This window comes from Chiroxiphia lanceolata, chromosome 7 (assembly GCF_009829145.1).
Source record: "Chiroxiphia lanceolata isolate bChiLan1 chromosome 7, bChiLan1.pri, whole genome shotgun sequence".
NCBI lineage: Eukaryota > Metazoa > Chordata > Aves > Passeriformes > Pipridae > Chiroxiphia > Chiroxiphia lanceolata.
Genome location: NC_045643.1, coordinates 36,602,457 through 36,622,901, shown reverse-complemented (window position 1 = coordinate 36,622,901; position 20,445 = coordinate 36,602,457).

Below are 20,445 nucleotides of genomic sequence, written 5' to 3'. Positions count from 1 at the left end.
TCCTCGTTTTCACACGGCATTTTCTGATTACGTCCGAGGCTCCATGTGCTCTCCTTTCCTGCCAGATCGCAAGGAGTCCAAAAAGTTTGAACAGAAACCTCGACTTCCAGAGAATTCACAAATGAACTGAACGTGTGAAAAACAGTGCCGAGGTTGAGAGCGTTCGAGCACATATCTGAAACAAATAATTTATTCTACTTATTCTGGCATTCAGACGGGCAGTTCGTTTGCAGGCTGACGTGGGGTGCTTGGCTCTTTCCAAGGAGGGGCAGGCATCCATATGGTCCTTCATCAAAGGAGGGGACAGAATGTATTCTCTACACCCTATAGCCCCAGTCAGCCATTTTAAACTGTGTAGGTTTATTAGGTTGCAAAACTGTGATATAAATTCATACACAGCCTAATCAGGCAACGTGAATGTGAAGACAATATGCCCCTGCAGAAACTTGAGAGATTAACATGAATTACATGTGAGTTTTGTTATCTTATATAACCACAAGCACCCTTACTGCGTATATTTTATGGGCCAAGTTTTCCAAACCTGGGACCTTGCACCTAAATTACTTTATTTTCATAAATATTCACATCCTCATCTCCCCATCCCCAAAACAGAGAGAAGCCTAAATGGATATTTAAACTCATCTTGGTTTAAGCAGCATTTAAGGATGCACTTACAGCCCCTTGACACATCACGCAAGGAGAGGCTTATACGTGTTGCTGGATAGAGAAACCTTGGGCCCCACAGAAGATTAGTGACTGTGGTTAATTCGTTGCAGTAATGAGCAGTGCAGTGGTACTCAAAGGAAGAGCAAACAGGAGCTGAATGTGATTCCAGACATTGACCACAAATTGCATTGACTAACCCAGCACACGGAATAAAACCCCAGCGCTGGTAGGAGGCTGTTACATGTGCCATATACTCTGAATATCCTCAACTTTTTTTGTAAAACACGTAAAACAATCTGTAGCTACAAGACAAGAGAAAGTGGCCTCAAGCTGTGCTGGGGAGGTTCAAGTTGCACATTGGGAAGAATTTCTTCGCTGAAAGGATGGTAAAGCCTGCCCAGGGAGGTGGAGTCCCCATCCCTGGAGGTGTCCAAGGAAAGACTGGACGTGGCACTCAGTGCTCTGGGTTAGGGGACAAGGTGGGCATCGGGCACAGGTTGGACTCAATGATCTTGAAGGGCTTTTTCAACCTTAATGATTCTGTATTCTACGATTCTACAAGTCTTACACCCACACACTGGTACACTCATGTTTGCTCACAAAGCAGATTCCTGCTGTTTTTTTAGCCTGGGAATCCACTGAATATTTATTACTGTACATTAGAGATAAGCATAGGTTTAAGGAAAACTTGTATTAGGGCAGAGGCAGAGGGCAGGGAAAGAAACTAGATAAATTTAAATAAAATAGATTTTATAATTTCAAAATAATTTCCAGGACAGGGGAAAAGGGGAGAATGAAAAAGAAATTAAAAAAAAACTGTATCAAAATACAGCAAGTTCTAACCAAAATAGTAAAAGATTGCTGAGAGAAGCAACGAAATGCTGATGCCCCCTGTTTTCTCCAAGATTCTTCTCATGAGCCCCACACTTCACCCACCATCAAATCCTTTCCTCACCGAGGTTTTATCCAGCAGCTGATCATATGGAGATACATTTCCCTAACGTGTGCTTCCTGAGACACAGCTTTGTACTTCCAGAGAAGCTTAGCAGAGCATTAAGGCAAGAGACTTCAATCCTGTGGGCAAAGTTATGTGTCTACAAGGAAAATATTCAACCTCCCCACTTGGCACCTCCCCCTGTGCTATTTGGAGGTAGCCACATCTCTACAGCAGCACCCAGGATAGTCCTGCTCAGAGCAACTGAAGAAACCTTCCTCTGGAATTTACTTGCTTTAAAATTAGCTCTTCCCCTTGCCCCCTATTCCGAGGATTTGCATAACCATAGGGGAAAAGACGACACGAGATAAAAATAAATGTGGCCGCTGCGGATCCAAAATCAAGGGGAAAGTGTCAGGGCACTGTTTTGCTTTGGGTTTTAGTGGAGACAAAATAACTGAAACTACTAGGAAAGATAACGTATGACTAAGAAAATTCCCTGAGCAATCAGAGGATGTGTTTTCAGCTTTTTTACATTCTAGTTTTATTTTCTCACAGCAACGAAATAGGATGAGATTGGAGTCTCATGACCAAGCTGGCACAATCCACACACCCTACCTGGATAATCATGGGCTGTAAATCATCATTTTATAAGAATTTAACTTTTCAGCTTCCAACATAATCAAACGTAGTGGTGAGGGGGCCACTAATCATGACAAAAAATATACTTCAGCCTCTTTCTTGAAGTGCCAACTCCAATAAGTTCTCCGAGTGAAATTAAATGCATGCTCTTATTCCAAACCACAGTTTCCCCCTGGGATGGCCTGATCTCAAGTGGGGGCTGAAAGGCCAGTTGTACCACAGCCCAGGGTTACACCCATTTTTGCAGTTTTTTTTAACTACTGCATGTAGTATAAATTGTATTCCAGCCCACTCAGTGACTGTGCTTTCCAGCATTGGTAATAAAAAAAGATGTCTTCATAGTTTCCACATTCCAGAGCTAACGAGTGGGCCAGTCCATATCTTCCCTCGGTTTCTCACAGTTTTGTGTTTGTTTGCTTTAAAGGCTTCTCTGAGAAGTTAGGGGCAGAAAAGAGAGAAAGATCTGGTCTGTGGCGTAAGTGACGGTTGGCACCGAGTCTGAGAACAGCAACAAAGAGTCATTTTAAAGCAGAAATTAAATTGGAAAAGACCTATTAGTCCATGTGCTCCGTCTCCCTGCCAGTGTGAGGTTGCTCCATGGAGTGATGCTTTCTCGCAGGCTCAGCACTGAGCTCCCTCTTCCTGCCACCAACACGCTTCCAACCTGAAATCGCGACATTTCAGTGCAAAACGCAGCCCTTGACGCCCCAACAGTGCAAATTCTCGAGGAGAGCGTTTCACTTCCTGATGGCCTCCCAGAGACCCAGCATCTCCTCTCCACATGCTGTGGGGATGCCAGGAGGACCCTGCCCAGACCGGTCCTCCAGCAAAAGAGCCGGCTGCCAGCCGCTGCCCTGCCACCACACCGGCCAAAGCAAACATCACACCATGCAAATTTATAACAAAAAGTGGAGCAGAGGCCAAACACAATGCCCTCCTGGTGGGAGGAAGTGTGGAGACAAGATTTTTTCCTTTTTGTTTTTTCCTTCTTTTTTCTTTTTTCACCCCCTTCTTGGAAAGGAGGAGAAATGTTTCTTGGCTCCTCACTGTGAAATGCAGCACTGGCGAGGGAGAGGGAGAAAATCCAGGCACTGGCTTCAGCAGATATCGATCTCTGTGCACACTGAAGTGGATTGTGACCTTTGGCAACCTCACCCCCGGCCAGAGACTGAGGTCAGGGAAGCCTGTCTGAGATGGAAAGAGCCATTTTAGTCACGTTTTAATCTTATAGTCCCTCAAAGGGTATGAAATCCTGGAGAACATATGCGTTCTGCAACACAAGGCAAGAGCTGCAGTAGGGTGGACAAACTGGAAGGAAGGGGTGGAGGGGGGTCAAGTTTTTCCATCCCAGTTCCCAGATCATCTCCAGAAAGCTGATGGCATAGAAGGGAGTTAGAAAGGGTGAAGTCCTTTGCCTGTGGCATGAGTCAGATGTAGAGGCAGAAGAAAACAGTGGAAGCACAAATGGGCTCACACTATTAAAAAAAAAAAAAAAAAGCGTAATTTTATGCTTTAACAATAGTGGCACTCAAGAAAGATGCAGTTCTTAAAGCTGCCATGTGTTTAGAACTCCAGTATTCCCCTCCAGACACATCCATCCTCCATTCACAGGACTGATGGCCAACGCATTCAGGGCTAACTCGGCGCATTCCTGATCCCTGGGACCCGCTCTGCGTGTGCAGAAGAACTTCTCACAATGCAGGCAGTTGATCTGCACACACTGCAGGCTTTGTCCAGGACTTCTCCATGTCAGGCATCCAAACTGGAGCTGCTGAAGTCCGGAAACAGCCCAGACAAATAGTCAAACACTATTTCTCTGTATGCAGAATATTTCTAAGCAGAATAAGGGCACTTGGATTATCCCGCCTGTGCAGGGGAACAACCTTAAAAGTCCATGATGGGATTTTAAGCACTCAGCACACAAGCCAGGTAGGGAACAAGCCTCTGTATGAAATGATAATCATGGGTAGGAGAAGCAAATCTGAATTTCCTAGCTCAGAGAAGGCTCCCAGGGCTGGTGGAGGCCGTACTTACCATACGAAAGTGTTAACAAGCAGTGAAAGAACTGAAGCGCATCTAATTAAAAATGCATACCAAGGCATAAAGACAGAGTATAAGAGTAAACAAATGGCAGAGACCAGATTTGTTTGCAATAAATGAAGAGGAAAACACCACACAATGCAAACTCATCCAGCACGGAGGATACGGAGGGAGGTGAGCAGGGAAAGGCACCACTCCACAAAAAACCTCCCAGAGCAAAGTACAAGACAAGGAAAAAGCACAGGGCATGCCCGAGCATGGACAAGCATGGACAAGCAAAGGAGGTGCTGAGACACAGCCCTTGGTAGGAACATTTGCCATTTCAAAACAGGTACCACACTGCAATCTGGGTAGACCAAAAGACGCTGCCAAGCAGAGCTCCAGCTCAGCGCACAAACAGGCCATCACGGGACACACAGCAAAACAAAGCCTCCTGGAAAACAGTACATTTTGCTATTTCAGCTTTAAAATATCTAGAGATAGGCAGAAAGACACTGAGTTGGGGTGAGAGGTTGGGGTTGTCCTGAAAGAGCCACCTCTGTTTTACAGGTTGAGCGTATGAAGCTCATGGCTATTAACATAAGTGACACTGCCTGGTCTGCATTGAGTTTTCAGAAATGAAAAGATCATCTAATCCTAGAATGGTTTGGTTTGGAAGGGACCTTAAATCTCATCTATTCCAATCGCCTACCTTGGGCAGGGACACCTTCCACTAGACCGTGTTGCTCCATGCCCCTTCCAACAGAGCCTTGAACACTTTAGGGATGGGGCAGCCACAGCTTCTCTGGACAACCTGTGCCAGGGCCTCACCACCCTTGCAGGGAAGATGCACGTTTAGAAGAGCTCTTACATCCAGGAAATACTGACACCCTCCACTGCTGACATTTTTGTTGTTCCTGACTCTGAACAATGCTGGAAAATAAAGTCCAGTTGCTCTGCCAAGACTTGCGTATGTCACACCTTAACCACAAGGAAACCATGGGCTTTCCAGAGCCGGCAGGAACTCAGGGCCATTGGCAGCAGATTGTCCTGTCTTCCCTTACCCCAGTCACGAGGCCACCTTCCTTTCTTCAATAATTATCTTTTTTTTAGGTCCTGCAGCACTGAACAATGGTGATCACACCATTTCCCAGAAGCAGCGTTTGCTCGATTACTGCAGAGCACTGTCATCTGTTTGTTTGCTCAACACATGATAGGCCACTGCCTTCATCCCCTTGGGATTCCCAGCCAAGCGCAGTTCCCATCCAAATGGGGATAAAAGTTCAATTTTATTTCACGGTTTCGTCTCCCTTACAACAAATCTTTCCTGACAGTGTTTTCTGACTGCTAAACTGTTCCGTTTTGAGCGATTGATCTAAAACATCTGTCTTGCAGATTAAAAGTAACGTCGAAGGGATACTGCGACGCTCCTCCGAAGGTGTGGAAGATTTTGAACACCAAACCAGTGAGCAACAGGAGGAAACTTTTAGGCAAACACGTGCCCTGCACCGTGTGGATTTTGCGGAGCGCGTCTCTCCCCAGAAAGTTTTGCCAACTGCCACATAATACAGGAAGTTGTGCTTCAAAATATTTAAGGTTGCATTTCTCACCATTTCCTTCTTATCTTTCATAAGACTCACATTTTAAAATGTCAGCTTACATATGGGAATGTTTAATCTCAAGGATGCTGATCCGTCGGGAAACTTTTTTAATCTTCTCCAAAAGTTTTTGGGTTTTCTTTTTTTTCCCCGCTCTGCTTCTCTCCTCTCCTAATGGTTTGCTCCTGTTTGGGTCATACCTGACCTTAGCTGATATTACCCACCAACCTCAAACTGTTCTTCTCTTAAAGCAGAGGGGACTTTTACACACCTTTTGTAATGCAGTGGAGGAGGGGAATATTACATTCCCCTGGTACTTTAGATTTCCAAGAAATACAATAAGATGATAAAACAGCAAATTTCATTCAAAACAAATTTAAACTGTGAAAGTTTATGTGTAATGGAGGCACAGTGTTAGTTGTGCAACAGGTCTGAATACCAATGCCAATGTTTGGCATTAGATTTTTGTTTCAATTCCATTGCTTCCACTTTGCCATGTTACTGTGTTTATTTTTAGTGTATGTGTCCCTTACTGCCAATTTAAATACATCTAATGTTAAGCACACACCAGTTTTTCAATACCTTTCTGTAATTTGGCTGTATAATTAGCTTTCCAAAATATGATTTATTTTAGCTAAGCTTTGGCAAGGAAGCAGGGGGCATAGGGGGTTCTTCAGTGCAAGCACAAATTTACTACTGGCAACACTGCTATGAATGGCATGGAGAGCAGCATCAGAAATCCATCTTATTCACAGAAAGGCCAAATCTACTGGGGATTAAATGTAGCCTTTCTCTACCCTCCCCTTCCCCATCTCCTTTGGCTACCCTCCAACATTTACCAGCTCAGGGATGGAACTGGGACTTATTCCTTGATTCAGAAAAAGGAGCTATTAGAAGGCAACACCAGTTCTGAGTGTGCTGGACTGTGTCCAGGCAAAATTTGTTCATTTCTTAATAACAACATCGCATCCTTCTAGGTCATTAATAAATAAAGGGTTTGGAGGGCCGATAAAAGGATTTTTCTTTTTCCTTTACTAAATGAAACTATTACTATTAAGGGCTTACATAATTCACAGTAACCTGTGGTATCATAATAAACTGTGTTCTTTGGCCTCCAGCTCATACAGTGCTTAAGAATATGTTTAACTGTGAGAGTGAATGTGACCCTCATTTAAAAAAATAAATAGAGATATTTCCCTGCCTTTCAGGAGGAACGTATGTGCCAATATCTAGACATTTGGGCACCTGTGCACTTTGACTCCTGGAAACAACCACAGTGAGGTCAGTGGCAACCAAACACATCAGTTTCTGCATATTGTAGAAGATAGTTTATGCAAAGCTTTCTTCAGAAAGCTCCTAATCACATCAGGAACAGACTGTGTACGTCTTCCCCTCTCCCAAAACCAGAGGACCAAAAAGCAGAGGACAGAGCAGCCATCTCTAACAAGTGTTTTAGGCTTTCTGCTTCAGGCTAAAGGATCTGTCTGTGTGGGTGTGAGCAGTCCTGGATACCACAAAAGAATGAGCATCACACCAAAAAAAACCATCAGCAATTCCAAAAGCTACAGTGAAATAAATTATATTTACTACAAAGAAACTAAAAGATTATATAATAGAGGGAGTAGATATACACAAATATATCTCCATATAGGCTGGGCATCAACAGACAACCATTCCAACTACCAATGCTGTGTTAAGGGCTGTCTCTAGAACAGATCCTTTTGGAGTAGATTTTTTTCTGGGAATATTTTTCTATTTCTGATGACAGGGTTTATGCCATAGGGTGTGATGGACTAAAATGTTTTGGAAATCTTTTTGGGGCACCAAACAACAGAAAGAACATGCATCTAAACCCCACTGTTATCCCTTTTCCACTCTGTGCCTTAATCACAGAATCAGAATAGGTTGGAAGGGAATGGGACTTTTAAAGACCACCTAGTCCAAACCCCCTCCAGTGAGCAGGGACATCTTCCACTAGACCAAGTTGCTAAAAGCCTCATCCAACCTTCCTGGGGACAGGGCAGCCACCATTTCTCAGGACACCCTTCTTCAGTGTTTTACCATGCTCATTATAAAAATTCTTCCTTATTTCTAATCTAAATCAACCCTCTTTCAGTTTATTCCTTGTCCTGTCACAACAGGCCCTGCTAAAAATTTTGCTCCCATTTTTCTCACAGGGAAAGTACGTGATTTTTCCCTCTGTTTCCTCCTGTGATGGAGCACTAACAAATGCAACCCTGTACCTTTTGGATTAATAATCTACACACAAGAACGCAGCCCAGATCCTTCAAAAAAAAAAAAAGAAAAAGCCATCCCATTCATAGTTTTAAGATATAACCTGACCCTGCTGAATCCTGCCCTGTATGCAGCTCTTCAGACCCTTCAGAAAGAGGTGAGGTTTCACGGTGCCAACGTGGCTGAGGAATGGGGTCAGCTGCAGCCTCTGCCAGCCTCACCTTTCCCGTGTGATAAACAGGATGTCTTTCAGTGATGTCTCATGCCTTTCCCCCAGTCAGACTGAGAAATGGGGACACTGCACATCCTCTTACACCACTCAGCTACGAAACTGGTGTGGGGCTTTGAATAATTAACAGGAACGACCAGCCTCGGCTGCTTACAGGAGTCATCAAGAGAGATTAGCTGGAAGCAAGTACTGATGCTCTTAAACTTCTTATGTCTACAGCTGGCCTTGTTTTTTTCCCCCGTTTCATTTAGCGCCAAATCCTCCAGGTGCTTACAGGGCAGAGCTGACACAGAGTTGTAATGGGGGCTCCACCACCACAGAACCCAATCCCACTCAGGAGCTGCCCCACAGCAGGTCTGCCCCCCGCCTTGGCATAACTACCCCATCTCGATGGAATCAAGCTCAAATTATCTCAATTTTGCTCGCTGTGCCATAAAAAAAGGCATATGAGCTGCAGTCCATCATGTTAAATCATTTTAGCACCTCCTTTACCCTACATGGACTTGCAGTGCTGAGAGCACATTTGTATTTTTCTCCTGCTACTTTGGATTTATACAAAGAATGCCCCAATTTCCATTTATTTGTGACAGAATATCGCCTGTCTTCTTGTTTTATCTCTTCAGTTTAAGAAAAATAACACAGGACATGATCACCACTAACAAGATGGCACATTCTGTATAACTTTTCCTGCTGTGTTGTTTTATTTACCAGCTTTCAAATCCCTAACCTTCGTCTCTCCAACTTCCTTTTAAATGAAAGGATCCTCTTGTCTCTGTGAAGTTCCCATCATTTACACTGGTTTGCATGTTAAAGTTTCAGCATCCATTTAGTCAGTGACGGTTATTCTGCTTAATGACTCCTATACCCCTGTTAATACTCTTTTATCTGGCTCTAATATTTTAAGATCTTGTCTAATATTAATGCTAAATGCTAATATTAAAGATTTGCTACTAATATTTTAAGCTCTGGCTGGTAGTGTAATAATGTTTGGGGAGGTGCTTCATTGTATTGGAAGGACCTCTGGGTAAATTTTAATGTCCTTTATGACTATTGCATAGAAATCTAAGCAAAATAAGTGGAATATGGGGACAGATTTTAGCAATTTATTTATGGTGTGTCCTGCCAGCAATGAGCTCAAAATCCGGTTGAAAATGTATATGTGTGTGGGCATGTGAGTGTGTGTCTCTCTGCATTTCTCCACTACACCAGAGAGAAAAATAGCCCCAGTGTGAGGCAGAGGTGGGGGACATGTGCAGCCTCCCCTCCATCCAGTTACAGTCAGTGCTGCCACTCCAGGGGATGCTACAGGGACAGGGAAGGAGGTGGCTGCTGTCCCACAGGAATCCTAGCCCTGTGTTACAATTCCTCCAGTATTTTTGATCAATATTTAGTATATACCTACAAACTGCCACGTTTATCTCATGGCAACAGAACATCCTATAGGGGGCTAGGAAAAAAAAAAATTAAAAAAAATTAAACTAAACTCCTCCTATTTCAATGTCAGCCTATTAACGCAAACCTCTACCACGTGCAAAGGGAGAACAGAATCCACTCCTCCCCTGAAGAACAAGCTCCTCCACTAAAAATAAAATACAGTGCAGCATTTATTTCACCATGGTTTAAGAGTTAATGAAAGATTTGCACCTGTACAGCTGTTGCAGGCTGAAACTATCTTGTGGAGCGAATGTGTTTTCTGGTTGAGACAGTTGTAAATGCCTTGAGTAAAAACACTGAGGACTGCTAATGGATAGGTTTATTTTAAAGCATGCCATCTGCTATCAATCATAGAGAAGTATAGGAAGCAAGTTTGGCTGTGCTCCCTCCTTGTGAGCCTGATAAAGATAGGGCTGTGGTACTCTGGAACATTTAGTACTCAAGAGAATAAAACATCAAACCTACTCAGCAGCTCCACTAACAATAATAAAAATGCCTCTGCCTAAAGGTGACATTCTGAATTTACGATTATTTGTGTCTATAAAGTGTATTCTTTGGCTCCTGACTCATTCTGACTGTCTCACTACAAGAACAATACATTAAGCCTGCCTGAAGTAAATGGAAATCCTATCCTTTTATTAAAGCAGCAGCCAGTACCTGAGATGTTCTAATGCCCTGTAGGACCCAAAGAAGGTTTTCTACTCTGAGTGTTAATTCTTTTGGTAGGATTAAAGTCAACTGCAGAGAAAATGCTTATTTTGTGTGCTCAGAACTAAGCCCTTCTCCAGGTAAATGTAGTTTTAAAAGAAGAAGAATTAAAACAAGAAAACCCAGGGCAGACTCTGAATATGCAAATGATCATCAAATAAAAGCTACAGAAACTGCAATTCACCCCAATAGCTCATATTTTATACTACTTAGGATTTGAGACAGGAAAAGCTTACTCAGTAAGAATCTGCCCAGGAAAACCATGTACAAAATTCCCGAAAGGTGAGTGCCAATCTTCCTTCCTAGCCGTGAATTCCACATCTGCTGAGATTCTCCGCAAGTGAATCCAGGGATTTTTTTTTTTTCATATAATTTTTTTCTCCTTTTTTTTTTTCTTCCCCCCTGCACCGGATTTTCCTCAGAAAAAAGGCAGTTGGAAGATGCAGAGCTACTTCCCCAAGACACACAAGCATTTGGTTGACTTCAGAGGCATGAATCATTCCCTTGGCTAACACCACATCCCTCTTTTCTCGTTTGCCCTCTGGTACCCCACTGATCAGGGGCTCTTGAGCCTGCTTGCTTAAAAAAATAATTAAATATATAACAATTCCTGGCACATTCACCAGCTATAAAAAACACTTAGCAATGAAACACACCGGATCCGATAACATTAGGCTCCTATCTCCTATCTGCAGCTTCACAAAATTCCCTTGCAAGCCTGCTGCTGATGGAAAGCATTGCTGTGGAAGCTTGGGGAAAATCCACCTGGTGATCAAGCTCATGAGCCTAATTAAAGTTAATAGAGAAATTAAAAGTGGGCAAAAATTAGAACGGCAGCATGGAAAAAAATAAAGGAGTAAGCACTAGGAAGAGAAGGAAGATAAAATGCAATGGGAAAAGTGAGTTTCCCTTTGAAGTCCATTCTGGAAAGTGATGGTGTTTCTTTCAATGCCCCACACACCCTGAATTCTTTACACAGTGGGTCAAAAGTCCAGGCAGAAAAACAGAAAGCAGAGAGTTAGGCTTAGGAAGTTCACAATACTAAATCAAGGCTGGTTTTGTGCCATATTCACCATTTTGGTCTTCAGGAGTTTCACTGTCTCCAAAGTTCGTGGTAAAATGACCACTTGTTTCAAAGTACAATTTTAATCCCCTTATCTAGAGACCCAAAGAATGGAAAAATAAGTTTCTATGTAAGGATCAAAACTGTTGGATACTTGAAATTAATAAGATGAAAGATTATAAATAAAATTAGGAGACTATAGAGATTGAAGAAAACCACAAATATAGAGAAGGTTGTTCTAAGGGAGATGGAACAGCTCTGAGCAGGTTGGGAGAAGTCTGCACGGTCAGTTGGCTGCAGAAACACAGAAATACTGGATCCAATGCAGGAATATAGGAAAGCATAGCTCAAATAACAGGAAAAACTGGAAAACAAGCAGTTATCAAGACTTCCATGCTTAGCAACACCTGAGAAATAACTCCCTGGAGGTACTTCTCACCTCTAGGTGAAGATTTCCAAATAACTCCCTTTCAGGAGTAACACCCCCACTCATAAGGAGAGAAACATCAATGGCCATCTCTCATTACTGAGCTCTGTACCAAAGCCAGTCACTCAGATGCTTCAAGAAGAAGGACAGTAAGTCACATAAGGGCACATCATAACACTGAGGTCTCAGACCAGTCATGACCATAACAACCTCCAGCAGAAAGAGTTCAGCAAAACTCCAGTTATCAAAAAATGATAATTGCATTGAATCTTTCACAAAGACGTAGCTGTTTCTCAAAAAATGTCATTGCCAGGATGTCATTTGAAGTCTGGGGTGAGGGATTTGGATAGCCAGGGGGAAGAAAGAGAATTCAATCCAGACTCACCCATCATCAATGATTGCGTGTCCAGGGATGGTGGGAGGTCCAGTTCAAATCCCAACTCTGAAGACATTCCCAACATTGCAGACAGCATCCATCAGGAAAGATGTGCTGCACAGCCTTTCTCCACAACATTTTGTAGAAAAAAAAAAATAAATTATAATTCCCAAGGTTTTCTCTTCTCTCTCCTGAGAAAAGGAAACAAATCAAAAGGCTTGAAAATTTTTCATGGCACGGATTCCTAGTTCGTGGCCAGCCCTGAACACCTCACTGCCCAGAGGTTCAAAGGCATGTTGCTCCTACCAGAGCTCACATTGTGAACTGCCCATCTTTTCCACAAGCTTAACAGGCTCTTTTTAGACTCTTACAGTACATTTTCATATGAAAGCTCTCAAGCTCGGAGCAGCTTTCTCACCAGAGTTCAAGTCCCTGGCACACAGTTCATTGCAGCTCTAATGAAAAAGCACAATGATGGGGCCTGTGTCGCTAAGATTAGACATTAGTGGCCGTATCAAGAAGAGAAATACCTGCAGATTAGCACAGCAATTTGCTGCTCTAAATCTGAACCTCCTAATCTCTCTTTTTTTTTTAAAGTAAGTAGCAGCCCATGAATATGGGAACAGAATTAAAACTGCGTTTACTAAGTGATTTCTAAAATACTTCAGCATGTGTTTTAGAAAACTGACAAGTCATTAAAATATAGTTAATAAACATTATTCAGAACTCGTTGCTTTAGATTAGCACTGCTTTCAAATCACAGAAATATTCACAGGTTCACTGCTGCAAAAGGAACTCTGGTTGGTGTTTCTGCTCTATATGATGGACAGCTCAGAATTTACCTTATTTTTGCACTTTCTAACTGCAAAAATATTTCAGAAATATTTGCAAAAGACTGTAAAACTTGGCACCTTGGTGAGTGAGGGCACGCACAGAGACTGCCCTGCATCAGCATGTGGGTGGAGGGAGAGTTGTGCTTCCACCAGTGGGTAACCAAGAAGCATCTCCTCCCACATGGGGCAAAAACCAGACACAGAACAGACTGGAGAAGTGACATGCAAAGTCATATGTTCTGAACAGGAATTACAGTTTGATTGGGTCTAAATATGCTCTCAGCAGCAAAGGCCCTGGATCCAGCATTGGTCAGTTTTGCCTGGTACTTACCCCCAATCTAACACAGGTGTATTGTGATGCTCCCTGTCAAAGGCATCCTGAGTTAAAATAGGAGTTTGAAATATCAACTTTCCTGGTTGAATGAATTATATTCTTCAGAAAACAGGGAGAGTAAAAACTGGGGACTGCAGTACTTGGTTCCATGGGATTACTGAAGAATCGAGAGCAGTGAGGCTCTTACTGAGCCAACACCCCCACAAAGAGGGACTTGAATCACAGGTAAAAAAACATGGAAAGATTGAAGGGTGACAACAGGCTGAAGGAGCTGGAGCTGTTCAGTTTGGAGAAGAGAAGATTCCAGGGAGACCTTAGAGCCCCTCCCAGTACCTAAAGGGTCTCCAAGAGAGCTGGAGAGGGACTTGGGAAAAGAGCCTGGAGTGACAGGACTAGGGGGAATGGCTTTAAGCTGAAGGAAGGCGGATTTAAATTAGATGTTAGGAGGAAATTCTGGGCTGTGAGGGTGGTGAGGCCCTGGTACAGGTTGTCCAGAGAAGCTGTGGCTGCCCCTGGATTCCTGGCAGAGTCCAAGGCCAGGTTGGACGGGGCTTGGAGCAACCTGGGCTAGTGGAAGGTGTCCCTTCCCAAGGCAGGGAGTTGGAAATGGATGAGCTTTAAGGTCCCTTCCAACCCAAACCATTCTATGATTCCAAAAAAACTAAAATAGGAACAGGAGTAGCACCATGTTTAGTGACCAATTCCAAGGAACCTGAAATCATGAGCCATTTTTGGTCAAACTGAGGTGAGAAACATCATGGCACGACTTTCACTGATGACAACTTTTTAAAATTTATTGTGTGACTGTCAAGAAATTTTCCCTTTTAGAAGCTCTGCCCTGAGCCAACTGGAGTTGACTGCTTTTCCTAAACATATTTCATGCAACCACGATCAGATACTGTGGGGGAAGCAAACTCAAGCAAAGCTCCCAACTCTGAATGATTGCTGGTGACCTGCAGCCATCAGGGGAACCTGTCCTCCCTGCTGCAGAGGATGGCAAGCTGGTTTTTTGTGCTGTTTGCTGATATTTTGAAGTTGAGGAAAGATCTGGTGAGGGTATTGATGTTTTGAGTAGGGGCTGATCAGACTCCCTGTTATATCCCTTCACCCTGTTTTGTTTTTTCTATCCAAGTACATACACTGCAGTTCAAATCATGACAGGGGAGGGCTGAAGCTGAGAAGGGAGACAACGTGTCTTAAAAATGAAAACATTGCTATTCACAGTTGTCTTAGTAAGGTAGCTAAAAAGGAAAAAAAACATGGCCTAATAGAAATTGCTCCCATATAACTTAAGCTAAGATAAATATTTGCAAACGCTCTTAATGACCATTTTTAATCACTTGCAGGATTTAGTGGGCAGATTTCTTCAGGTTTTTAATACTAAACTATTTCATATTCCCAGATGTCTTCAATCTGATGGATGGCTTTGATTTATGACATCTCTTGGACATCAGAATTCTGGATTTGGAAGCCGAACCACAAGGGAGATCCAGGTCCTCCAACTGGTTTTATTTTTCAATCTTTTAAACTGATTTGGAGTTCAAAGTCTTTCACCCTTTCATACTTCAACTTCCACAGGAGCAAAAATAACACTTTGAACACAACTAATAATTTGAATGATACCAGCACATTTATGCTTGAAGATTCTTATGAGATGAGTGTGATTAACCCTATTTTACCTACTCTGAGTCATATGCCATATTTTGGGGCCACAGGTGTACCAGGTTCCAAGAAACACTGTAAACCTGCCCATCTTGTCCTTGCAGGGTAGCAGTCACCACCATTGTGGCTTGGGCATGTTTGTTCCACAGGGCTGAGCAGAGCAAATTATGGAATCAAATCCGGAGAACATCCGGAGTTGGAAAGGACTCACGAGGGTCATCAAGTCCAACTCCAAAGCAAAACACGCTATTAAAAGTATTCACTGGACAACCTGACCAGAGATGAAGCTGTAGATGAGGATATATAGTGAGAAAGTACAAGAAGAAGGTTCCTCATTCCCAGGGAAGCACTGCCAGCATCAGCAAAGCAGCCCTAAGAACAGGAGAGGAGCAGGGGAAGGAGCTGCAAGAGGGGAGCAGCCTCCACACCTGCCCAGCAGCTGCTCAGGTCCAAGATGCTTCAGCAGAAGAAGAGTCTGGGATACCTGATAGCCACATGAGGATGATGGGCTTGGTCAGGGCCTCCCTGGAACGAGGCAGCTTGATGAGGGACAAGTCCTTTGGTGACACATCTCGAAGTGGCAGGGACATTTTGAGGCTGTGAGAAGCTGCTCTGAAGAATGCAAGGAAAATAACCTGTTTGAAAAAAAAAAAAAAAAACCAAAAAAAGAAAGGAGGAAAAAAAGGTTTAAGAAACTTAGAAGTGCAGATTAAGGTCTTGTTTTCCTTAGCCCAGTGGTGAAGGAAAACTGTTGTCAGAAATACAAGTATTTAAACAGTGTGTGACAGCAAGGAAGCAAAAGACTCCTTTTGCCAGTGAGTGAGACCTCAACTGCTCGCTGCAAGCCAGAGGGGTTCACATCCAACCCAGAGCTGGAAACACTCTCTGGAGCAGAAATCCCTCTCCTCAGCCTCCCTGTCGCACGAGTCATGGACCAAACCTCAGAGCTCCCGATCACATGAGTCCATTCCCATGTGGATCTCTGGTCCCACAGGGCGGGTGGCAGGAGGACCCACTGGGTGTGGGGCTGAGTCACCGTCCTCTGTCTTCTCCTGCACCGCTGCTTCCAGCAGTTAAAAACAAGCCAACAGCGCACAAATATGTGAAAATATTTCTCGCCCACTCCCAGCCATGGTGAAAAGAAACCTGTTGTGGTTAAATGACTCGGTCAGTTCTTCAGGGATTTTCCAAAGTTTCCTATAAAAAGAAATCTGTGGGAAATGAATGATTGCATAATCACTAACACATGCCAATTCATATAAGCCTATTATCTTTTATGGCATTTTGTACTCTATTGTCCTTACTCTGGTGAATTGCTGTCTTACAGTTCCTTTCCCCATTAAATTATTTACACATTTTGCTCTCTCGGACCCTTTTGCACCAGTAGGATATTTAGCATCCACATTAGGAAAGAAGGCAAAGACAAAAGGTCCCTTCTCCTTTTCTCACATCGTGTTTTTCCCACCTTCACAGGAATATCCCAACAACAATCTCCTTGAGAATGTGAAGGACCTGTTCAAGTTAGAAGAGGCAATGATATCATCTGTGTCTTGATGGCACAAAAGATACTGATTTTCTTAAGGAATACGCATTTTTACAGAGGTTTGTTAAGCTCCCTGACAGAAATGACCAGTCTTCATAGTTCTAAAATCACATAGTTCCTTGAAAATGCTGAAAGTTGCCTAGGGGTCATCGAAGTCATTCTTAGAAATAAGCCCCAAGTGTCTTGGAAGGCTTAATTACACTGTATTTCGATTGGATTTAAGCTCCTAAACCACAGACTTTAATAAGAATTTCAGATCTTTCAAAACCTTTTGATTTTTGACTTTAGGAGCCTGACGTTGCCTGAAAGCCATCCTGGCATTCACCTTTAGAATTAATATTTAATCGTGTTTGGAGTGGGGGTTTTCAGTTTTTTCACTCTACCAGGGAACAACAGGTTAATAAATGTATAAATCATGTCCAAGCACCCATCTATCCAAAAGGTGTGGCCTTTAAATAAGTAAGGTGAAAGTGGAGGAGATCTCTGTGACTGAGGAGCTACAAGACATTTTTTCTACAAACCCACATATTGAGAGCAATTATCTCTGATGGCTACTAATCACAGAGCATTAGAACCAGGTAACAGCCCAAATTAGCTACAACAATCTTTAGATTAAACTGAAAGGTAACCCCCCATAATTTTAATGTGTGAGAGAGGACATTGAACAGAAGAAATGGGTTCTAGGGGTGTGCACACAGAGAATAAATGAGCTATAGGTTCACTGAGCAAACGTCCTGGCCATAAATATGTGGTAGCTGTCCTTTGGTTATATCACTCGTCTCTGCATTGCAGAAAAGTCCAGTTTTTCAGAGCAGATTTATGTGAATTTTCCTCAGAAATGCTGCAGGAAAGCAGGAGAGTTGGTGAGAGACCTCATGTCCCAGGTATCTCAACTCTCCATCTTCCAGTGAAGGGCAGTTTCACCTTAGGAAAAGCAGCAGATTTGAAAAGATAATTTTGGAGATCAGTGGAGATCAGACCTGGTGATGCTGAAGACAAGGAAGAAGGTGAGCAGTGAGCAATTACTGAACAACAGTGCAGACAGGAGAAATCTCTGCTGTTACACGACATCCTCCCGAACACGTAAACCCTCGGTTTTCATGCAGCAACTCAAACAATTGCAACAAAAATGAGCTGCAGCTTTGTCCTCTCTTGTGCCATTCTTGAGATATCAGTGTCTTAGACTCCATTTCCTACTGAACAGGGAAGTAACTCCCTGTATCAGCCAGCAGCTCCCCAATTTACTGACGGGTTTTACCAACCCCAGCAAGTCAACATGACCTACTCTTCATTTGCATCTGACTCCCAGCAAGCAAGAGCAGAGAAGTCCTATATCAAGAACAGTAACATGGCAGACCAACAAAGTCCCTACAAACCAGATCACCTTTTCCAGAAAAAGATCCTTTCCATTGCCTGCATGAGCTGGTTCTCACAAAGATTCCTGGTTCTCCTGTGTTATTCCATTTATTTTACGTGTTTTCGTTAACGTGCAATTTCTGAACCCAGATTGCATTTTCTTTTAATCAAAAATAATTTGTAAAACTATTTGCCAGCATTCACACCTTGGAAAGGCTTGCTTGCTGTCAAGGGCCCTGAGGACCTCCTGCACCTGTCATCCTCTGCCAGCATCAACCTTTCCATGTGGGCAGGTCTCCAGAAAACATTATGGACAGTTGTAAAATGCACCCATCTTAAAACACTTTTTCTGATACGTATCAGGGGTTCAGACAGGAGAGTCCATTCGCTTTTGTTCCTCCTCCAGGGTCTGTATATTTCTTGATTTTCCCTTCAAAAATAGGTTTACTCATATTTCTACCGGTCTTGTAAGATCTGCTCTGGTTTTACCCATTAGCCAGAAGACCAAATTGTTCAGTCCGTTGGTAACATTTTAAAGCACTTTATCAGCCTATATAATTTTATAATCATTTTGTTGTTTTCACTAAAAAAAAAAAAATAAAAATGTAACTGGTCAGACACCTAATGCTACTTAAGTGCAAATAGATTTTTTTGTGGTTGAATAATAACATCTGTTTTGATTTTCCAGCCACAAAAGTGCGTTTTATCTGGCCTTCCTTTATTTGAACTTTTCACATCTGCTCAGGCCTGCTTTCCATAAACTAAATACCAGATCCTTTCATAATGTAGGAAATTTACCTGCACTAGTTGTTGTCCCTGCTCCAAAGACTTCTTTATAGGAGCCAGATAAAAATGTCAAAAGAGTAATAAATACAGTCTTAGTGCACTGTATATTTATTAAAAGTTACTATTTATTTTCTCCATCCAAATGGTTGGTATTCACAGACCTAATCCTACAAAACTTATTTTAATGAATGACCTCATTTACTTTTATTGAATTAAGTATGTTATAGGCTGGTGCCCCATGTTCCACACAAAATTTAGAGATAAACTTGTGTGCAACAAACTATGTCATCAACTACAAATTCAATCAGAAATTACAGGCATGGTCAGATGTACTGGGCTTTCAGCAAATAAAAGAAGTTGTAAGGAGGATTTCATATGTCATTTTCAGGGTTATTTGCAAAGAGTTGGTAGTGAATTATGACTTTTGACTTATTCTGGTCTCTTCAGAGGTGAGCAAAGCTGGGAAGGAAAACAACCCTAATCATAAACACTTACCTTTTTTTTTTTTTTTAATTAGATATTTATTTTCTAATTGTAATTCACATCCTAAAACTTATATATGTCTAGTTAAATTAAAAAAAAATGAAAGTGATGAATACGTAACTTCAACTGAAGCAAAACAGGTTTTGCCACTGACATCGCCGGAATGAGAAATACGTCCTGGGTATCAGACAAATGTTAAGGATCATCCTTTTAAACTCAGAGCTAACCTACAGAAGAATTCTTCTACACTGATGTGACCAGGAAGGAAAAAAGCACCCCCTTCATCAGCCTCTTCATAATTTCTCCATCTATTCAGAGTTTCTTTCCACTGTTAGAAAGTTATATCTGGAGAACTCCTACGTCCCTGGGCCCCGTGCAGCTGAGGCTGTGTCTGCAGCAAAAATGCAATATTAGGCCACTTTTCTGAGACACATAACTCAGCAAACAGCTCTGCAAAGCAGAGGGGAGAGCACTGATTGTAAAGCAGATTTTTCTTCTCTCAGGGTACCAGCAGCACCCCTTCTCTTCAAAGCATCCTACCCCTGTTGTAGTGTAGAGACGCAGTTTCATTCTTTCGTGTTGTTTTGAATCTTTAACAAAATTTGGGCTCTATGATTTGGCAATCTCATTAAACACAGCTTTATCAAACCAAAACACCCACCAGCACCAGTGTGTTAAATAGATGTGAGGTAGGAAAGTACAAGGACCACGGTGGCTTTGGGAACAGTTGGAGAGGAGAGACAATATCTGTGCACTGCCCTTGATTTACACCTTGATTTTTTCCATCTGCACAAAGGATTGAAGCTGCGTCATGATGGAACAGTTTTGAGAATCACAAAGAACTTAACAAGTCAGAAATGGATTAAAAAGCACTTTATGGCTTGTTAAAGAAATCCCCCTGTTCCTCAGAAGCATTTTTAGCATCTTATTAATGGTATTTGATCTGACTAACATATTGACTCGTCATTTGAATAGGAGATGAATCCTTTTTGATGGACCACAAAGGGAGTATAAATTCAAATGAGGCACTTCTCCAAATTTTTATTTAAGCATAACCCCAAAGAGCCCATAACATCTGCAAAAGTTTTTTCTGTGCCCCACAAAAGACCACCCTAAT